Genomic DNA, 21815 nt, shown 5'->3' with positions numbered 1-21815 from the left:
GAGACTCAGCGATATATTTCTGCGCTCTGAACCCCACGGTGGCGCAGAATTGGGCTGAGCCTGCACAACAACTACCAGTGCACACACTCATGTATCACCGCGTAAGCACAACTTTCTCAGCATCGGCGCGTCCGCGATGATTGCTGCACCCGTCCCAACGCCAGTGTGTTTGCTGTCATTAATACACGATTTGGAAATATTAAAAAAAAACCCAATGGCAATTGGGTTGAAGAATAGCTTCTAACAAACAAATATTAGGTTCTTGAACACTACACAGCACTAAATGATGAACTGTGGAATGTCTTCGGTTGCATTAAGCACTTCATGCATCTTATTACTTATCTTATTATGTAGGGGGCGCTGTTCTGGCAGCAGCTATGTCAGCAGCGTGTTAGTTTTTTTTTCAAATTTTTTTTTTTAGTATGACTTAAAGTATGTTTTTGATGTTTCTCGGTGTGTTTGTGTGGGGGGTGGTGTGGGGAGGGTAAGGGGGAAACCGCTTCGGTCGCCTCCTCCATCGAGAGGAGACTTTTTCCAGGTCGCCTCCCCCGTGGCCTAACATCAAGGATCGGCGCGGCCTTTCTACGGAGACACGCCCGGGGCTTCATCGGCGGGCGCAGCGTGGACTCTCGGCGTGGAGCGGGTGAGCCCTCGCTGGGGCTCGCCGGAGGGGAGCGCTCCGTTTCGCAAGCCCGCGGCAGCTGGCAGCCTGAAGCCGCGGTCTGCAGAGTTCCAGCTGGTGCGGCTTCTACACCCCAGGATCCCTCGTGCGGTACCCGGGGGGGGGGGGGGGGCGTGGACTTAACATCACCCCTGGAGGGGAGCTTCGACCGCCGGCCCTGCTGTCTACGGTCCTTCTGGCTGCGGCGGAGACTTTAAATCTCGACCGCCGGCCTGCGGCCTACACCAACTTAAAACCGCGGTCTCCGGTGAGGAAGAACCGCTCCTGGACTGACTCTGGACTCTGGTCCTGTCCACGGGGGGGGGGGGGGGGAATAGAGGAGGACAGGCCAATTTTTGTGCCTTACACCACAGTGATGAATGCTGTGGTGGATGTTTGTGTTACATTTTTATTGTGGTTGTGTGTTCTTTATTATTGTATCGCTGCTGACAACCCAAATTCCACCGACCCTGGTTGTGTGGCAAATAAATTCCGTCAAATTCTATCAAATTATGCACATGGTTGTTAATTTATTGAATTTTGTTCATTACAAGGACTTTGCGACTTTTGCCTTCCTTCACAGTGAGGAGGTGCCTGTTGGCCTCACTGTGGTGGATGTTAAAACTGTGTTGAGTGTGTGTTTTGTTTTTTTATTCTGTGTTATAACAGCTCGGTAAAACCATTTCGTTGTACTGTAAATGTGTAATGACAATAAAGTTGAATCTAATCTAATCTAATCTAATTATATATTATACTTCAGGCTTTGCCCCTCCTGTGACGCAATTGGAACAGACAACAAAGGAGGTTTGAGATGATAGGGCAACAAAAGCAGTGATGTGATTGGCGGAATTAAGAAACTGAGTTAATTCGGGGAGTTGGGAAACAAATGAGCTCCGCGCCGACGGGATGTGACGCTGTCATGAATAAGCCAATGAATGAAGAACCGAGACCATACCCCTTTCACAATATCAGATTAAACCTGTTTCCCGGTGAGACCATTTCAGTTCATATTCACTCTCAATACAATTACAACATGCTGGCCTTGACAATGTATTGGCTACTTACAGCTGCAGCTCTCTTAACCGGTAAGTTCACCACGTTTCCAATACTGTAGGCCACGATATTTAATCAACCAAATACCTTGAATGCAACAGAACGACTTTAGAAAGGGAGTCCGTATGGGGACAGTAAACGCAGAGCACATTGGGGGGAAAACTGCAGTTTCACAGTAATTGATGTTCGGAAATTTGAGGTGATTTTCCAGGTTAATTGTTGGAAATCAGCGCCGACGGAGAAACATCATAGAGTTAGAACAGACCGATGGTTCACGCACGAGTGATCTACGATTTCCCCCTTCCTCCCCGGAAGCAATAACGACGCTCAGGACGATGGAAAGGGTTTGATAATCTTTAAATATCGTTTCTTTAGGTAATTCCCGCGTCTTTCCGCCCACCTCCATGAACTGTTAGGGGAAGGTGATGTTTGAAGCCATTGCACCTCATATCAGTATCAGGATGAGGGGTATTCTGAAGTATGAGCTAAATTAGGTGATGTTGTGATATTTATCCCCGTCTCTTGCAGCGAAATGTCGAGGCGACGCCATTTCTCAGACACCGGCAGCGGTTACAGTGAGTGAAGGGGAGGCTACAAAATTGAGCTGCAACTATACAGCTACAAGCACAACCACTCCTAGACTAATCTGGTACCGTCAGTATCCCGGCGGATCCCTTGAGTTCCTGCTGCTCAGAACGACATTCAAAGGCGGCGAGAAGAACAATGCCGGGGACCGTTTTTCTGCTGAGCTCAACCATTCGACAGGAACGGTCCCGCTGACTGTGTCACAAACGCGGCTCCGAGACTCGGCGATGTATTACTGCGCTCTGAACCCCACGGTGGCGCAGAATTGGGCTGAGCCTGTACAAAAATTATCAGAGAACCCCGAAAGTTCGCAGCGCGTTTGTCAGCATCGCCGCGCCCTTGGTGATTGTTGCACCCGTCTCAACGCCAGTGTGTTTGCTGTCATTAATACACGATTTTTAAATATAAAAAAAAACTTGACAATGGGGTTGAAGAATAGCTTCTAACAAACAGACATTATGTTCTTGAACACACCACAGCGCTAACAGATGAACTATGCACTGTCTCTGGTTGCATTAAGCAGTTCATACTCTTATGCACATGGGCTAGATTGTTAATTTATAACCATATAACCATATACAATACAATACATTACACATTAATTTGTAATTTGAACCTCGTTGAGGTCCAAATGAAATGTTGTTTCTGCAGTCATACATACAAAAAGTAAAAGACCCAAGACACAACACAATTTACACAAACATCCATCACAGCGCATCTCCTCCTCGCTGTGATGGAAGGCAAAAACTTATCTCTCCCCTGCATTCCCCTCTCCCCCCCCCCCCGATGTCAGAGTCAAAGCCCCCGGCGGGCGATGGTAATTGTCCCGCGGCCATTTACGCCGCGCCGGGTGATGCAAGGCTTCGGGTCTTGTTGTTGGAGCCCCCGGCGGGCGCTAGCAAAGTCTCGCAGACATTCCAAGCCGCGCGGGGCGATGATGTAAGGCCCAGCTCCAGGTAATCTTCAACCCCGCAAATCTGTCGGGAGAAGTCGCCGTTGCAGAAGCCCCGGAAAGCGGCCTCCCAGCATGGACCCGCGGGCTCCCGGTGTCACTGTCTGCCAGACCTGCGGTTGGAGCCTCCGAATATCCAGGGGTCGGGTCACAGCAGCGCGCCACCACCGCTCCGGTCTCGGCCAGCTTCGTGATGGCGAGTAGGTCCGCAGCTCCGCGACTGGAGCCCCAGGTCGTTCCTGCTGGAGGCCGCTCCACGTTGCAGCCCCAACGACAACGGAGACCCGACAAAGAAAAGGTCGGGTCTCCCGTGCAGGGGAAGGATTTTAAAGTTTCCCCCGCCACACACCCTGTCAAAAATATAAATAAAAACTACATTAAAACGAGACAGAAAATAATAAAAAAGACAGACGGACCGCAGAGGCCGCTGCGACGTGATTCGCGCCGCCCACCGGACTTTTATATAACAATATAACAATTACAGCACGGAAATAGGCCATCTTGCCCCTTCTAGTCCATGCTGAACACTTATTCTCACCTCATCCCATCTATCTGCACCCAGACTCTAACCCTCCATTCCTTTCCCGTCCATATACCTATCCAATTTATTTTTAAATGATAAAATAGAACCTGCCTCCAATACTTCCACTGGAAGCTCATTCCACACAGCCACCACTCTCACAGTAAATAAGTTCCCCTTCATGTTACCCCTAAACTTCTGTCCCTTAATTCTCAAATCATGTCCTCTTGTTTGGATCTTCCCTACTCTGAATGGAAAAAGCTTATCCACGTCAACTCTGTCTATACCTCTCATCATGTTAAAGACCTCTATCAAGTCCCCCCTTAACCTTCTGCGCTCCAAAGAATAAAGACCTAACCTGTTTAACCTTTCTCTGTAACTTAGTTGCTGAAACCCAGGCAACATTCTAGCAAATCTCCTCTGTACTCTCTCTATTTTGTTGACATATTTTCTATAAATTGGCGACCAATATTGTACACCATTCTCCAGAATTACCCTCATCAATGCCTTGTACAAATGTAACATTTTCATCCCAACTTCTATACTCAATTTATTGAACTGTGTTTATTATTTGTTATATACTCCATACTACGACGTCATGGAACAGAACGCAAAGGAGGTTTGAGATGATTGGGCAACAAAAGCAGTGATGTCATTGGCGGAATTAAGAAACGGAGTTAATTCGGGGAGTTGGAGAACAAATTAGCTCCGCGCCGACGGGATGTGACGTTGTCACGAATAAGCCAATGAATGAAGAGCCTTGACCACAGCTCTTTCACAATATCAGATTAAACCTGTTTCCGGGTGAGACCATTTCAGTTCATATTCACTCTCAATGCAATTACAACATGCTGGCCTTGACAATTTATTGGCTTCTTACAGCTGCAGCTCTCTTAACCGGTAAGTTCAGCACGTTTCCAATAATGTAGGGCGTGATATTTAATCAACCAAATACCTTGAATGCAACACAACGACTTTAGAAAGGGAGTCCGTATGTGGAGAGTAAACGCAGAGCACATTAGGAAAAAAGATGCAGTTTCACAGTAATTGAAGTTCGGAAATTTCAGGTATGTTTCCAGGTTAATTGTTGGAAAGCAGCGCCGACGGAGAAGCATCGTAGAGTTAGAAGAGGTGGTTCACGCACGAGTGATCTACGATTCCCTTTTTCCTCGCCGGAAGCAATAACGACGTCCAGTACGATGAAACGGGTTGGATTATCATTAAAGATCAATTTATTCGGTAATTCCCAGCGCCTTTCCGCCCATCTTTATTTAGCTTTTAGAGGAGGGGTAGGTTTGATGTCATTGTACCTCATCCTGATTCTGAAGTATGAGCTGAATTAGGTGATGTGTTATTTATCCCCGGAATCTTGCAGGGAATTGTCGAGGCGACGCCGTTTCTCAGTCACCGGCAGCGGTTACAGTGAGTGAAGGGGATGACGCACAGTTGAACTGCAGCTATACAGCTACAAGCTCGACCACTCCTGGACTAATCTGGTACCGTCAGTATCCCGGCGGCTCTCTTGAGTTCCTGCTGCTCAGAACGAAATACGAAACTGCCCCGAAGAACAGTGCCGGTGAACGTTTCTCTGCGCAGCTCGATGTTTCGGCAGGAACGGTCCCGCTGACGGTGTCACAAACGCTGCTCCGAGACTCGGCGATGTATTACTGCGCTCTGAGCCCCACGGAGGCGCAGAATTGGGCTGAGCATGTACAAAAACTACAAGCACACCCACTCACGTATCAGCGCGTAAGCAGAACTGTGTCAACGTCGGCCATACCTCGCTGAATGCTGCATCCGTCCCACCGCCTGTATGTACCACCAGCTTCTCATATTTAAACATTAGGTTCCTGAACATTACACAGCAGTAACAGATGAGCAATGGACTGTCTTCGGTTGCACTAAGCACTTCATGCCTTTCGTGTACATGAATGTTGTTGTTTATTTATTGAATTTTGTTTATTGTATATTATACTTCAGACCTTGCCCCTCCTGTGACGTAATGGAACAGAAAACAAAGGAGGTTTGAGATGATTGGGCAACAAGAGGAAGCGAACGGGCAAAATCATCTCCGACTACTCTCACACTGGCCACAAACTATTTGAATCACTTCCCTCTGGAAGGCGACTCCGGACTGTCAAAGCTGCCACAGCCAGACATAAAAACAGTTTTTATCCACGGGTAGTTGCTCTACTCAACAGCCAAATATCTGTAGCCTCCCTTTGATCTGGTATTTTGTTGGTTCACATGCTTGATCAATGGTGTTTTATCATTAATGTTTTATTATTATTAATGTTTAGTGTTTTCTGAGTCATTCGTAACTGTCACCGTATGTTATGTTGTTACTTGTGGGCGGAGCTCCAAGGCATATTCCTTGTATGTGAATACTTGGCCAAAAAACTTACTTACTTACAAAAGCAGTGATGTGATTGGCGGAATTAAGAAACTGAGTGAATTAGGGGAGTTGGAGAACAAATCAGCTCTCCGCCGACGGGATGCGACGCTGTCAAGAATAAGCCAATGAATGAAGAACCGAGACCACAGCTCTTGCACAATATCAGATTAAACCTGTTTCCGGGTGAGACCATTTCAGTTCATATTCACTCTCAATGTAATTACAACATTCTGGCCTTGACAATGTATTGGCTTCTTACAGCTGCAGCTCTCTTAACCGGTAAATTCACGACGTTTCCAATAATGTAGGGCGTGATATTTATTCAACCAAATACCTTGAATGCAACACAACGACTTTAGAAAATGAGTCCGTATGACGAAAGTAAACGCAGAGCACATTAGGAAAAAAGATGCAGTTTCACAGTAATTGATGTTCGGAAATTTCAGGTATGTTTCCAGGTTAATCGCTGGAAAGCAGCGCCGACGGAGAAGCATCGTAGAGTTAGAACACACCGGTGGTTCACGCACGAGTGATCTACGATTCCCTTTTCCCTCCCCGGAAGCAATAACGACGTCCTGTACGATGGAACGGGTGGGATTATCTTTAAAGATCAATTTATTCGGTAATTCCCAGCGCCTTTCCGCCTATCTTTATTTAGCTTTTAGAGGAGGGGTATGTTTGATGTCATTGTACCTCATATCAGTATCAGGATGAGGGGTATTCTGAAGTATGAGCTGAATGAGGTGATGTTGTGTTATTTATCCCCGGACTCTTGCAGGGAATTGTCGAGGCGACGCCGTTTCTCAGACATCAGCAGCGGTTATAGTGAGTGAAGGGGAGAATGCAAAATTGAGCTGCAACTATACAACTACAAGCTTGAATAATCCTGGACTAATCTGGTACCGTCAGTATCCCGGCGGATCCCTTGAGTTTCTGCTGCTCAGAACGAGGTACAAAGGCGGCGACAAGAACAATGCCGGGGACCGTTTTTCTGCTGAGTTCAACCATTCGACAGGAACGGTCCCGTTGACGGTGTCACAAACGCGGCTCCGAGACTCGGCGATGTATTACTGCGCTCTGAACCCCACGTTGGCGCACCATTGGGCTGATCCTGTACAAAAACTATCAGAGATCCCCATCAGTTTGCAGCGCGTTTGTCAGCATCGGGGCGCCCTCGTTGAATGATGCACCCGTCCCAACGCCAGTGTGTTTGCTGTCATTAATACACGATTTTTAAATATTTAAAAAACCCCATATAATTGGGGTGAAGAATAGCTTCTAACAAAAGAATATTAGGTTTTTGACCACTACACAGCACTAAAAGACGAACTATGAAATGTCTTCGGTTGCATTAAGAACTTCATGCATCTTATGCACATTGACTTGGTTGTTAATTTATTGAATTTTGTTTTTTCCAAGGACTTTGGGACTTTTGCCTTCCTTCACAGTGAGGAGGTGTTTGTTGGACTCACTGTGGTGGATGTTAAAACTATGTTGAGTTTGTGTTTTGTTATTTTATTCTATTTTATGACTGCTCGGTTAAACCATTCCGTTGTACTGTAAATGTGCAATGACAATAAAGTTGAATCTAATCTAATCTAATCTAATTATATATTATACTTCAGGCCTTGTCCCTCCTGTGACGTCACGGAACAGAAAACAAAGGAGGTTTGAGATGATAGGGCAACAAAAGCAGTGATGTCATTGGCGGAATTAAGAAACTGAGTTAATTCGGGGAATTGGAGAACAAATTAACTCTGCGCTGAGGGGATGTGACGCTGTCAAGAATAAGGCAGCGGTTACAGTGAGTGAAGGGGATGACGCACAGTTGAACTGCAGCTATACAGCTACAATCCTGGACTTATCTGGTACCGTCAGTATCCCGGCGGCTCTCTTGAGTTTCTGTTGCTCAGAATGAAATACGAAGCCGCCCCGAAGAACAATGCCGGTGAACGCTTCTCTGCGGAGCTCGACCATTTGACAGGAACGGTCCCGCTGACGGTGTCGCAAAAGCGGCTCCGAGACTCGGCGATATATTACTGCGCTCTGAACCCCACGGTGACGCAGAATTGGGCTGAGCCTGTACAACAATTACCAGAGAACCCCGTCAGTTATCAGCGCGTTTGTCAGCATCGGCGCATCCTTGTTGATTGCTGCACCCGTCCCAACGCCAGTGTGTTTGCTGTCAGTAATAGATGGCAATTGCGTTGAACAATAGCTTCTAACAAACAGACATTAGGTTCTTGAATAGGCCACAGCACCAACAGATGAACTATGCACTGTCTCTGGTTGCATTAAGCGGTTCATACTCTTATGCACGTGGGCTAGGTTGTTAATTCATAACCTGATAACCATATAACAATTACAGCACGGAAACCGGCCATCACGGTCCTTCTAGTCCGAGCCGAACACGTATTCTCTCCTCGCTTCATCTGCCTGCACTCAGACCATAACCCCCCATTCCTTTCCCGTCCATATACCTATCCAATTTATTTTTAAATGATAAAATCGAACCTGCCTCCACCACGTCCACTGGAAGCTCATTCCACACAACCACCACCCTCTGAGTAAAGAAGTTCCCCCTCATGTTACCCCTAAACTACTGCCCCTTAATTCTCAAATCATGTCCTCGTGTTTGAATATTCCCTACTCTCAATGGAAAAAGCTTATCCACGTCAACTCTGTCTAACCCTCTCACCATTAAAAGACCAATATCAAGTACTCCCTTTACCTTCTGCGCTCCAAAGAATAAATACCTAACTTAGGAACATGGAAACATAGAAAATATGTGCTGGATGATGCCATTCGGCCCTTCGAGCCTGCACCGCCATTCAATATGATCATGGCTGACCATCCAACTCAGTATCCTGTACCTGCCTTCTCTCCATACCCCTTGATCCCTTTAGCCACAAGGGCCACATCTAACTCCCTCTTAAACATAGCCAATGAACTGGCCTCAACTAACTTCTGTGGCAGAGAATTCCAGAGATTCACCACTCTTTGTGTGAAAAATGTTTTTCTCATCTAGGTCCTAAAATATTTCCTTCTTATCCTTAAACTGTGACCCCTTGTTCTGGACTTCCCCAACATCGGGAACAATCTTCCTGCATCTAGCCTGCCCAACCCCTGAAGAATTTTGTATCTTTCTATAAGATCCCCCCTCAATCTTCTAAATTCTAGCGAGTACAAGTCGAGTCTATCCAGTCCTTATTCATATGATAGTCCTGACATCCCACGAATCAGTCTGGTGAACCTTCTCTGTACTCCCTCTATGGCAAGAATGTCTTTCCTCAGATTAACAGATCAAAACTGTACTCAAGTGTGGTCACACCAAGATCATGGACAACTGCAATAGAACCTCTCTGCTCCTATACTCAAACCCCGTCCCAACGCCAGTGTGTTTGCTGTCATTAAGACTCGTTTTTTTAATTAAAAAACCCATGACAATTGGGTTGAAGAATAATTTATTGAATTTTGTTTATTGTACATTGTACTTCAGGCCTTGCCCCTCCTGTGACGTAATGGAACAGAAAACAAAGGAGGTTTGAGATGATTGGGCAACAAAAGCAGTGATGTCATTGGCGGAATTGTAAACTGAGTTAATTCGGGGAATTGGAGAACAAATTAACTCTGCGCTGAGGGGATGTGACGCTGTCAAGAATAAGCCAATGAATGAAGAGCCTAGAGCACAGCTCTTTCACAATTTCAGATTAAACCTATTTCCGGGTGAGACCATTTCAGTTCATATTCACTCTCAATGCAATTACAACATGCTGGCCTTGACAATGCATTGGCTTCTTACAGCTGCAGCTCTCTTAACCGGTAAGTTCTCCACGTTTCCAATAATGTAGTGCGTGATATTTAATCAACCAAATACCTTGAATGCAACACAACGGCTTTAGAAACGGAGTCCGTATGAGGACAGTAAACGTAGAGCACATTAGGAAAAAATATGCAGTTTCACAGTAATTGATCTTCGGACATTTGAGGTTAGTTTCCAGGTTAATTGTTGGAATGCTGCCCCGACGGAGAAGCATCGTAGAGTTAGAACACACCGGTGGTTCACGCACGAGTGATCTACGATTTCCCCCTTCCTCCCCGGAAGCAAACGTCCAGTCCGATGAAACCGGTTGGATTATCATTAAAGATAAATGTATTCGGTAATTCCCAGCGCCTTTCCGCCCATCTTTATTTAGCTTTTGGAGGAGGGGTATGTTTGATGTCATTGTATCTCATATCAGCATCAGGATGAGGGGTATTCTGAAGTATTAACTAAATGAGGTGATGTTGTGTTATTTATCCCCGGACTCTTGCAGGGAATTGTCGAGGCGACACCGTTTCTCAGTCACCGGCAGCGGTTACAGTGAGTGAAGGGGATGATACACAATTGAGCTGCGACTATACAGCTACAAGCACGAGCAGTCCTGGACTAATTTGGTACCGTCAGTATCCCGGCGGATCCCTTGAGTTTCTGCTGCTCAGAATGACATACAAAGGCGGCGAGAAGAACAATTTCGGGGACCGTTTTTCTGCTGAGCTCAACCATTCGACAGGAGCGGTCCCGCTGACGGTGTCACAAACGCGGCTCCGTGACTCGGCGACGTATTACTGCGCTCTGAACCCCACGGTGGCGCAGAATTGGTATGAGCCTGTACAAAAACTATCAGAGATCCCCGTCAGTTTGCAGCGCGTTTGTCAGCATCGGCGCATCCTTGTTGTTTGCTGCACCCGTCCAAAAGCCAGTGTGTTTGCTGTCATTAATACACGATTTTGAAATATTAAAAAAAAACCCCATGACAATTGGGTTGAAGAATAGCTTCTAACAAACAAATATTCGTTTCTTGAACACTACACCGCACTAAAAGATGAACTATGGAATGTCTTCGGTTGCATTAAGCACTTCATGCATCTTATGCACATGGACCTGGTTGTTAATTTATTGAATTTTGTTTATTACAAGGATTTTGCGACTTTTGCCTTCCTTCACAGTGAGGAGGTACCTGTTGGACTCACTGTGGTGGATGTTAAAACTGTGTTGAGTGTGTGTTTTGTTATTTTATTCTATGTTATGACAGCTCGGTTAAACCATTTCGTTGTACTGTAAATGTGTAATGACAATAAAGTTGAATCTAATCTAATCTAATTATATATTGTACTTCCGGCCTTGCCCCTCCTGTGACGTAATTGGACCAGAATACAAAGGAGGTGTAAGATGATTGGGCAACAAAAGCAGTGATGTGATTGGCGGAATTAAGAAACTGAGTGAATTCGGGGAGTTGGAGAACAAATTAACTCTGCGCCGACGGGATGTGACGCTGTCAAGAATAATTCAATGAATGAAGAACATCGACCACACCCCTTTCACAATATCAGATTAAACCTGTTTCCGGGTGAGACCATTTCAGTTCATATACACTCTCAATGCAATTACAACATGCTGGCCTTGACAATGTATTGGCTTCTTGCAGCTGTAGCTCTCTTAACCGGTAAGTTCACCACGTTTCCAAAACTGTGGGGCATGATATTTAATCAACCAAATACCTTGAATGCATCACAATGACTTTAGAAAATGAGTCCGTATGACGACGGTAAACGCAGAGCACATTGGGAAAAAAGATGCAGTTTCACAGTAATTGATTTTCGGAAATTTCAGGTATGTTTCAGATTCATTGCTGGAAAGCAGCGCCGACGGAGAAACATCGTAGAGTTAGCACACCCCGGTGGTTCACGCACGAGTGATCTACGATTCCCTTTTCCCGCCTCGGAAGAAATAACGACGTCGAGTACGATGGAACGGGTTGGATTATCTTTAACGATGAATCTATTAGGCAATTCCCAGCGCCTTTCCGCCCATCTTTATGTAGCTTTTAGGGGAGGGGTATGTTTGATGTCATTGTACCTCATATCAGTATCAGGATGAGGGGTATTCTGAAGTATGAGCTGAATTAGGTGATGTTGTGTTATTTATCCCCGGTCTCTTGCAGGGAATTGTCGAGGCGACGCCGTTTCTCAGACACCGGCAGTGGTTACAGCGAGTGAAGGGAATGATACAAAATTGATCTGCAACTACACAGCTACAAGCACAATCACACATGGACTAATCTGGTACCGTCAGTATCCCGGCGGATCCCTTGAGTTTCTGCTGCTCAGAACGAAATACAAAGGCGGCGAGAAGAACAATGCAGGGGACCGTTTTTCTGCTGAGCTCAACTATTCGACAGGAACGGTCCCGCTGACGGTGTCACAAACGCGGCTCCGAGACTCGGCGATGTATTATTGCGCTCTAAACCCCACGGTGGCGCAGAATTGGGCTGAGCCTGTACAAAAACTACCAGAGAACCCCGTCAGTTTTCAGCGCATTTGTCAGCATCGGCGCGCCCTTGTTGATTGATGCGCCCGTCCCAACGCCAGTGTGTTTGCTGTCATTAATACACGATTTTTAAATATTAAATAAACCCCATGATAATTGGGTTGAAGAATAGCTTCTAACAAACAAATATTAGGGTTTTGATCACTACACAGCACTAAAAGATGAACTATGAAATGTCTTCGGTTGCATTAAGAACTTCATGCATCTTATGCACATGGACTTGGTTGTAAGGAGGTGGCTGGTGGACTCACTGTGGTGGATGTTAAAACTGTGTTGCGTGTGTGTTTTGTTATTTTATTCTATGTTATGACTGCTCGGTTAAACCATTTCTTTGTACTGTAAATGTGCAATGACAATAAAGTTGAATCAAATCTAATCTAATCTAATTATATATTGTACTTTAGACTTTGTCCCTCCTGTGACGTCATGGAACGGAAAACACATGAGCTTTTAGATGATAGGGCAACAACAGCAGTGATGTCATTGGCGGAATTAAGAAACTGAGTGAATTCGGGGAGGTGGGGAACAAATTCGCATCGCGCCTACGGGATGTGACGCTGTCAAGAATAAGCCAATGAATGAAGATCCTAGACCACAGCTCTTTCACAATATCAGATTAAACCTGTTTCCGGGTGAGACCATTTCAGTTCATACTCACTCTCAATGCAATTACAACATGCTGGCCTTGACAATGTATTGGCTTCTTACAGCTGCAGCTCTCTTAACCGGTAAGCTCACCACGTTTCCAATAATGTAGGTCATCATATTTAATCAACCAAATACCTTGAATGCAACACAACTACTTTAGAAAGGGAGTCCGTATTAGGATAGTAAACGCAGAGCACATTGGGGGAAAAATATGCAGTTTCACAGTAATTGATGTTCGGAAATTCGAGGTGAGTTTCCAGGTTAATTGTTGGAAAGCAGCCGCGATGGTGATGCATCGTAGAGTTAGAACACACCGGTGGTTCACGTACGAGCGATCTTTGATTTCCCCCCTCCTCCCCGGAAGCAATAACGACGTCCAGTTGGATGCAACGGGTTGTATTATCTTTAAAGATCAATTTATTCGGTAATTCCCAGCGCCTTTCCGCCCATCTATATTTAGCTTTTAGAGGAGGGGTATGTTTGATGTCATTGCACCTCATTATCGGTATCAGGATGAGGGGTATGAGCTGAATTAGGTGATGTTGTGTCATTTATCCCCGCTCTCTTGCAGGGAATTGTCGAGGCGACGCCGTTTCTCAGACACCGGCAGCGGTTAAAGTGAGTGAAGGGAATGACGCACAGTTGAGCTGCAACTATACAGCTACAAGCCCGCCCAATCCTGGTCTTATCTGGTACCGTCAGTATCTCGGTGGCTCCCTTGAGTTTCTGCTGCTCAGGATGAAATACGAAGCCGCCCCGAAGAACAATGCCGGTGAACGCTTCTCTGCGGAGCTCGACCATTTGACAGGAACGGCACCGCTGACGGTGTCACAAACGCGGCTCCGAGACTCGGCGATGTATTACTGCGCTCTGAACCCCACGGTGGCGCAGAATTGGGCTGAGCCTATACAAAAATTAACAGAGGACCCCGTCAGTTATCAGCGCGTTTGTCAGCATCGGCGCGTCCTCGTTGATTGCTGCACCCGTCCCAACGCCAGTGCTGTCATTAATAGACGATTTTAAAATATTAAAAAAAACATGACAATTGGGTTGAAGAATAGCTTCTAACAAACAGACATTAGGTTCTTGAACACTCCACAGCACCAACAGATGAACTATGCACTGTCTCTGGTTACATTAAGCGGTTCATACTCTTATGCACATGGGCTAAGCTGTTAATTTATAACCTGATAACCATGTAACAATTATAGGATGTAAACCAGCCATCACGGTCCTTCTAGTCCGAGCCGAACACTTATTCTCACCTCGTCTCATCTGCCTGCACTCAGACCATAACCCTCCATTCCTTTCCCGTCCATATACCTATCCAATTTATTTTTTAATGGTAAAATCGAACCTGCCTCCACCACTTCCACTGGAAGCTCATTCCACACAGCCACCACTCTCTGAGTAAAGAAGTTCCCCCTCATGTTACCCCTAAACTTCTGCCCCTTAATTCTCAAATCATGTCCTCGTGTTTGAATATTCCCTACTCTCAATGGAAAAAGCTTATCAACGTCAACTCTGTGTATCCCTCTCATCATTTAAAGACCAATATCAAGTACCCCCTTAACCTTCTGCGCTCCAAAGAATAAAGACCTAACTTAGGAACATGGAAACATAGAAAATAGGTGCAGGATGATGCCATTCGGCCCTTCGAGCCTGCACCGCCATTCAATATGATCATGGCTGATCATCCAACTCAGTATCCTGTACCTGCCTTCTCTCCATACCCCTTGATCCCTTTAGCCACAAGGGCCACATCTAACTCCCTCTTAAACATAGCCAATGCACTGGCCTCAACTAACTTCTGTGGCAGAGAATTCCAGAGATTCACCACTCTCTGTGTGAAAATGTTTTTCTCATCTAGGTCCTAAAATATTTCCTTCTAATCCTTGAACTGTGACCCCTTGTTCTGGACGTCCCCAACATCGGGAACAATCTTCCTGCATCTAGCTTGTCTAACCCCTTATGAATGTTGTAAGTTTCTATAAGATTCCCCCTCAATCTTCCAAATTCTAGCGAGTACAAGCCGAGTCTATCCAGTCTTTTTTCATATGATAGCCCTGACATCCCAGGAATCATTCTGGTGAACCTTCTCTGTGGATGTTAAAACTGTGTTGAGTGTGTGTTTTGTTATTTTATTCTATTTTATGACTGCTCGGTTAAACCATTCCGTTGTACTGTAAATGTGCAATGCCAATAAAGTTGAGTCTAATCTAATCTAATCTAATTATATATTATACTTCAGGCCTTACCCCCTCCTGTGACGTCATGGAACAGAAAACAAAGGAGGTTTGAGATGATTGGGCATCAAAAGCAGTGATGTGATTCGCGGAATCAAGAAACTGAGTGAATTCGGGGAGTTGGAGAACAAATTAGCACAGCGCCGACGGGATGTGACGCTGTCAAACATAAGCCAATGAATGAAGAGCCCAGACCACAGCTCATTTACAATATCAGATTAAACCTGTTTCCGGGTGAGACCATTTCAGTTCATATTCTCTCTCAATGCAATTACAACATGCTGGCCTTGACAATGTATTGGCTTCTTACAGCTGTAGCTCTCTTAACCGGTAAGTTCACCACGTTTCCAATACTGTAGGGCATGATATTTAATCAACCAAATACCTTGAATGCAACACAACGACATTAGAAAGGGAGTCCGTATGAGGACAGTAAACACAGAGCACATTGGGAAAAAAGATGCAGTTTCACAGTAATTGAGGTTCGGAAATTCGAGGTGAGTTTCCAGGTTAATTGTAGGAAAGCAGCCCCGACGGAGAAGCATCGTAGAGTTAGAACACACCGGTGGTTCACGTACGAATGATCTACGATTTCCCCCTTTTTCCCCGGAAGCAAACGTCCAGTCCGATGACACGGGTTGGATTATCATTAAAGATAAATGTATTCGGTAATTCCCAGCGCCTTTCCGCCCAACTTTATTTAGCTTTTGGGGGAGGGGTATGTTTGATGTCATTGTACCTCATATCAGTATCAGGATGAGGGGTATTCTGAAGTATGAGCTGAGTTGGGTGATGTTGTGTTATTTATCCCCGGTCTCTTGCAGGGAATTGTCGAGGCGACACCGTTTCTCAGTCACCGGCAGCGGTTACAGTGAGTGAAGGGGAGGATACAAAATTAGGCTGCAACTATACAGTTACAAGCACGACCAATCCTGGACTAATCTGGTACCGTCAGTATCCCGGCGGACCCCTTGAGTTTCTGCTGCTCAGAACGAAATATAAAGGCGGCGAGAAGAACAATGCCGGGGACCGTTTTTCTGCTGAGCTCAACCATTCGCCAGGAACGGTCCCGCTGACGGTGTCACAAACGCGGCTCCGAGACTCGGCGATGTATTACTGCGCTCTGAACCCCACGGTGGCGCAGAATTGGGCTGAGCCTGTACAAGAACTACCAGAGAACCCCGTCAGTTTGCAGCGCATTTGTCAGCATCGGCGCGCCCTTGTTGATTGCTGCGCCCGTCCCAACGCCAGTGTGTTTGCTGTCATTAATACACGATTTTTAAATATTAAAAAACCCCATGACAATTGGGTTGAAGAATAGCTTCTAACAAACTAATATTAGGTTCTTGAACCCTACACCACACTAAAAGATGAACTATGAAATGTCTTCGGTTACATTAAGAACTTCATGCATCTTATGCACATGGACCTAGTTGTTAATTTATTGAATTTTGTTTATTACAAGGACTTTGGGACTTTTGCCTTCCATCGCAGTGAGGAGGTGGCTGGTGGACTCACTGCGGTGGATGTTAAAACTGTGTTGAGTGTGTGTTTTGTTATTTTATTCTATGTTATGACTGCTCGGTTAAACCATTTCGTTGTACTGTAAATGTGCAATGACAATAAAGTTGAATTTAATCTAATCTAATCTAATGAGATATTGTACTTCAGGCCTTGCCCCCTCCTGCGACGTCATGGAACAGAATACAAAGGAGGATTTAGATGATTGGGCAACAAAAGCAGTGATGTGATTGGCGGAATTAAGAAACTCCGGGGAGTTGGTGAACAAATTAGCTCCGCGCAGACAGGATGTGACGCTGACACGAATAAGCCAATGAATGTAGAACCTAGACCACAGCTCTTTCATAATATCAGTTTAAACCTGTTTCCGGGTGAGACCATTTCAGTTCATATTCACTCTCAATGCAATTACAACATGCTGCCCTTGACAATGTATTGGCTTCTTACAGCTGCAGCTCTCTTAACCGGTAAGTTCACCACGTTTCCAATAATGTAGGGCACGATATTTAATCAACCAAGTACCTTGAATGCAACACAACGACTTTAGAAAGGGAGTCCGTATGAGGCCAGTAAACGCAGAGCACATTAGGAAAAAAGATGCAATTTCTCAGTAATTGATGTTCGGAAACCTGAAGTGAATTTCGAGGTTAATCGCTGGAAAGCAGCGCCGACGGAGAAGCGTCGTAGAGTTAGAACACACCGGTGGTTCACACACGAGTGATCTACGATTCCCTTCTTCCTCCCCGGAAGCAATAACGACGTCCAGTCGGATGGAACGGGCTGTATTATCTTTAAAGATCAATTTATTCAATAATTCCCAGCGCCTTTCCGCCCATCTTTATTTAGCTTTTAGGGGAGGGGTATGTTTGATGTCATTGTACCTCAGATCAGTATCAGGATGAGGAGTATTCTGAAGTATGAGCTGAATGAGGTGATGTTGTGTTATTTATCCCCGGTCTCTTGCAGGGAATTGTCGTGGCGACGCCGTTTCTCAGACACCGGCAGCGGTTACAGTGAGTGAAGGGGATGATACAAAATTGAGCTGCAACTATACAGCTACAAGCTCGGGCACTGCTGGACTAATCTGGTACCGTCAGTATCCTGGCGGATCCCTTGAGTTTCTGCTGCTCAGAATGACATACAAAGGCGGCGAGAAGAACAATGCTGGGGACCGTTTTTCTGCTGAGCTCAACCATTCGACAGGAACGGTCCCGCTGACGGTGTCACAAACGCGGCTCCGAGACTCGGCGATGTATTACTGCGCTCTGAACCCCACGGTGGCGCAGAATTGGGCTGAGCCTGTACAAAAACTACCAGAGATCCCCGTCAGTTTGCAGCGCGTTTGTCAGCATCGGCGCGCCTTAGTTGATTGCTGCACCCGTCCCAACGCCAGTGTGTTTGCTGTCATTAATACACGATTTTAATATATTTAAAAAACCCATGACATTTGGGTTGAAGAATAGTTTCTAACAAACAAATATTAAGTTCTTGACCACTACACAGCACTAAAAGATGAACTATGAAATGTCTTCGGTTGCATTAAGCACTACATGCATCTTATGCACATGGACCTGGTTGTTAATTTATTGAATTTTGTTGATTACACGGACTTTGGGACTTTTGCCTTCCTTCACAGTGAGGAGGTGTCTGTTGGACTCACTGTGGGGGATGTTAAAACTGTGTTGAGTGTGTGTTTTGTTATTTTATTCTATTTTATGACTGCTCGGTTAAACCATTTGTTTGTACTGTAAATGTGCAATGACAATAAAGTTGAATCTAATCTAATCGAATCTAATTATATATTGTACTTCCGGCCTTGCCCCTCCTGTGACGTCATGGAACAGGAAACAAATGAGCTTTTAGATGATAGGGCAACAAAAGCAGTGATGTCATTGGCGGAATTAAGAAACTGAGTGAATTCGCGGAGTTGGGGAACAAATTAGCTCCGCGCGGACGGGATGTGACGCTGTCAAGAATAAGCCAATGAATGAACAACCGAGACCACTGCTCTTTCACAATATCACTTTAAACCTGTTTCCGGGTGAGACCATTTCAGTTCATATTCACTCTCAATGCAATTACAACATGCTGGCCTTGACAATGTATTGGCTTCTTACAGCTGCAGCCCTCTTAACCGGTAAGTTCAGGACGTCTCCAAGCCTGTGTATTATATTACTCGGGCATGGTATTTAATCAATCAAATGCGTTGCATGCAATGGAATGACTTTAGAAAGTGAGTCAGTGAAGGGACAATGGACGAAGAGTACAATAAGAATATAGGTGCAGTTCCGGCCAAAGTGCTGTACGGATTTTGAGATGAGTTTCCATGTATATTAGACTACGCCCGTGTTCTAAGGTCGAGCGCTGAGCGATTCCTCTCCTCCTCCCGAGATGCAATGATGACGAGCAGGTGGCGATGGAAAGGGGTGGATGATTTTTAAATATAATTTCATTCGGTAATTCACAGCGCGTTTTATCCCACCTTCCTTTAGCTTTTAGTGCAGGGAGATCTGTGTTGCCGTTGTACCTCAGATCAGTACCGGGATAAGGTGAGCGTGAGCTGAATGCAGTGATGTTATTTTTTTTTAACTTCGTTCCCGGACTGTTGCAGGGCATTGTCGAGGCGACGCCGTTTCTCAGACACCAGCAGTGTTAACAATGAGCGAAGGGGATGATGCCCAGTTGAACTGCAACTATACAGCTACAAGCACGAGCAATCTTGTATTAATGTGGTACCGTCAGTATCCCGGCGGGTCACCTGAGTTTCTGCTGCTCAGAACGAAATTCGAAGCTGCCCAGAAGAACAATGCCGGTGAACGTTTCTCTGCGAAACACGACCATTCGACAGGAACGGTCCCGCTGTCTGTGTCGCAAACGCGGCTCCGAGACTCGGCGATGTATTACTGCGCTCTGAGCCCCACGGAGGCGCAGAATTGGGCTGCGACTGTACAAAAACTACAAGCACACGCCGTCAAGTATCAGCGCGCAAGCACAACTTTGTCAGCATCGGCGCTTACTCGCTGATGGCTGCACCCGTCCCAAAACCAGTGTGTCTGCTGTCATTAATACCCGATTTTAAAATATTAGAACCACCCTACAATTGGGTTGAGGAATACCTTCTCACAAACAAACATCGGGGTCTTGAACGCTACAGAACACTAAAAGATTAACTGTGAACTGCTTTTGTTTGGACTAAGCACTCCATACTCTAAGCACTCCATTCTCCACTCTTATGCACTGGGATTAGTTTATTAATGCATTGAATCGCATTTATTATATGTTATCGATGTACATTTTGTTACAGTCATGTTATGCTGCTGCCACCGTTCCTTTGTCTATACGTATGACAATATACTTTCTTGACCATTGTCCCTTGACGCTTGGTACAATGGTCTTCAGCAGGCGATTCCTGATCCTGCGCTAGTTTGACCAGCGAATTCCAGATCTCAACCACTCGTTCTCTAAAATAAACATACGTTTTAGTTTAGTTTAGGAGTAGTTTGGAGGCACAAGGTGGAAACAGGCCCTTCTGCCCGCCTACTAGCGAATACCCGAACACTAGTTCTATTCCTTGCAATAGGCTTAATTTGCATAAGCCAATCAACCTACAAACCTGCACGTCTTTGGACTTTGGGAGGAAACCGGAACATCCGGAGAAAACCCACAGGGCCATAAGGAAAACGTACAAACTACGGATAGGCAGCACCGGTAGTAAGGATCGAACCTGTGAATCTGGGGCTGTGGGAAATGGAAGAAAATGCCATTTCTCAGATTTTACTGTTTTGGATAAATCCTGTGCAATTATGACCGATGCACCGATGTATTTGGTTGTACTTAGCACTTTGTCTTTTTGGGCTTCACGGTCACCCTTGCGTCTTGATCCAAAGGTCTTCAGCAGATCTTTTGAGAATCTGCTCCCCTGCCCACTCGACGTTCAAATTCCAGATCGCAGCTACTCACGACCTAATGGAAAACATAATTTACACAGATTGAGTAACAGCATGAACATCTTTTTATATTTATTCCTTCAAGCATATGATTCAGCGTGGACATCTTGCTGTCATTCGCAATTGACCGGTCAATGAAATGCACACAAAACGTTCACTTTAAACTTGACATATCACCAGAACGTTGAGCAAAACACAAAGGGTCGGAGAAACTCATAGCATCAGACACCATACTGTTGGGCATGGGAAATGGATGTTTCGGGTCGGGACAATTCTTCAGGGTCGTGTAGACCATGTCATCCAGGAATGGTGCCTGAACCTCTGTTATTTCAGCACTGGATGATTGGCTCAGGATTCCGGTTTGTACAGTTCCTTGTTTCTTATCTATTTTTCACGTCCGCCTCGCCCGCGGCACAGCGCCCTCCCGTGGATTATTCGGTAGCTGCAATCTGACCTCCTGGGTGCGAGAAACCGCGGCGACAGGTGACGTGCGGTCGGCTGCACCACTTCCCCAGAAAGCACATTTGAATCTGCAGTTCCACCTTACCCGAGAGCGACCCCAGCACAAACTAAGCGACGCTTTGATGTCCATCCCTTCTCTGTCCGCTATGGACACCCGGCGCTCCCGGTTGCTATTTCAATACGCCTCACCATTCTCAAGCCAACCTGCCATTTCCTCGAATTCCTCCACTGCTAGCGTGAGGCCAACCGGAAAAAAAAGGAATTTTACGTCACGTTCCTCTTTGGTAGTATGCAGGCGGACGGTATGGGCAATGGATTTTATAATTCTGCGTAACCCTGCTCCACCGGGTCCTTTATCCACCCATAGGTACCCACTCATACAAATCCTTCACAAAACACGCCCGCTCCTTGTCACCCAACCTCCCCTACACCATCTGTCCAACGTCTGCACATTC

This window comes from Amblyraja radiata, chromosome 15 (genome assembly GCF_010909765.2).
Source record: "Amblyraja radiata isolate CabotCenter1 chromosome 15, sAmbRad1.1.pri, whole genome shotgun sequence".
Taxonomy (NCBI): domain Eukaryota; kingdom Metazoa; phylum Chordata; class Chondrichthyes; order Rajiformes; family Rajidae; genus Amblyraja; species Amblyraja radiata.
This window is presented reverse-complemented; position numbering follows the sequence as displayed.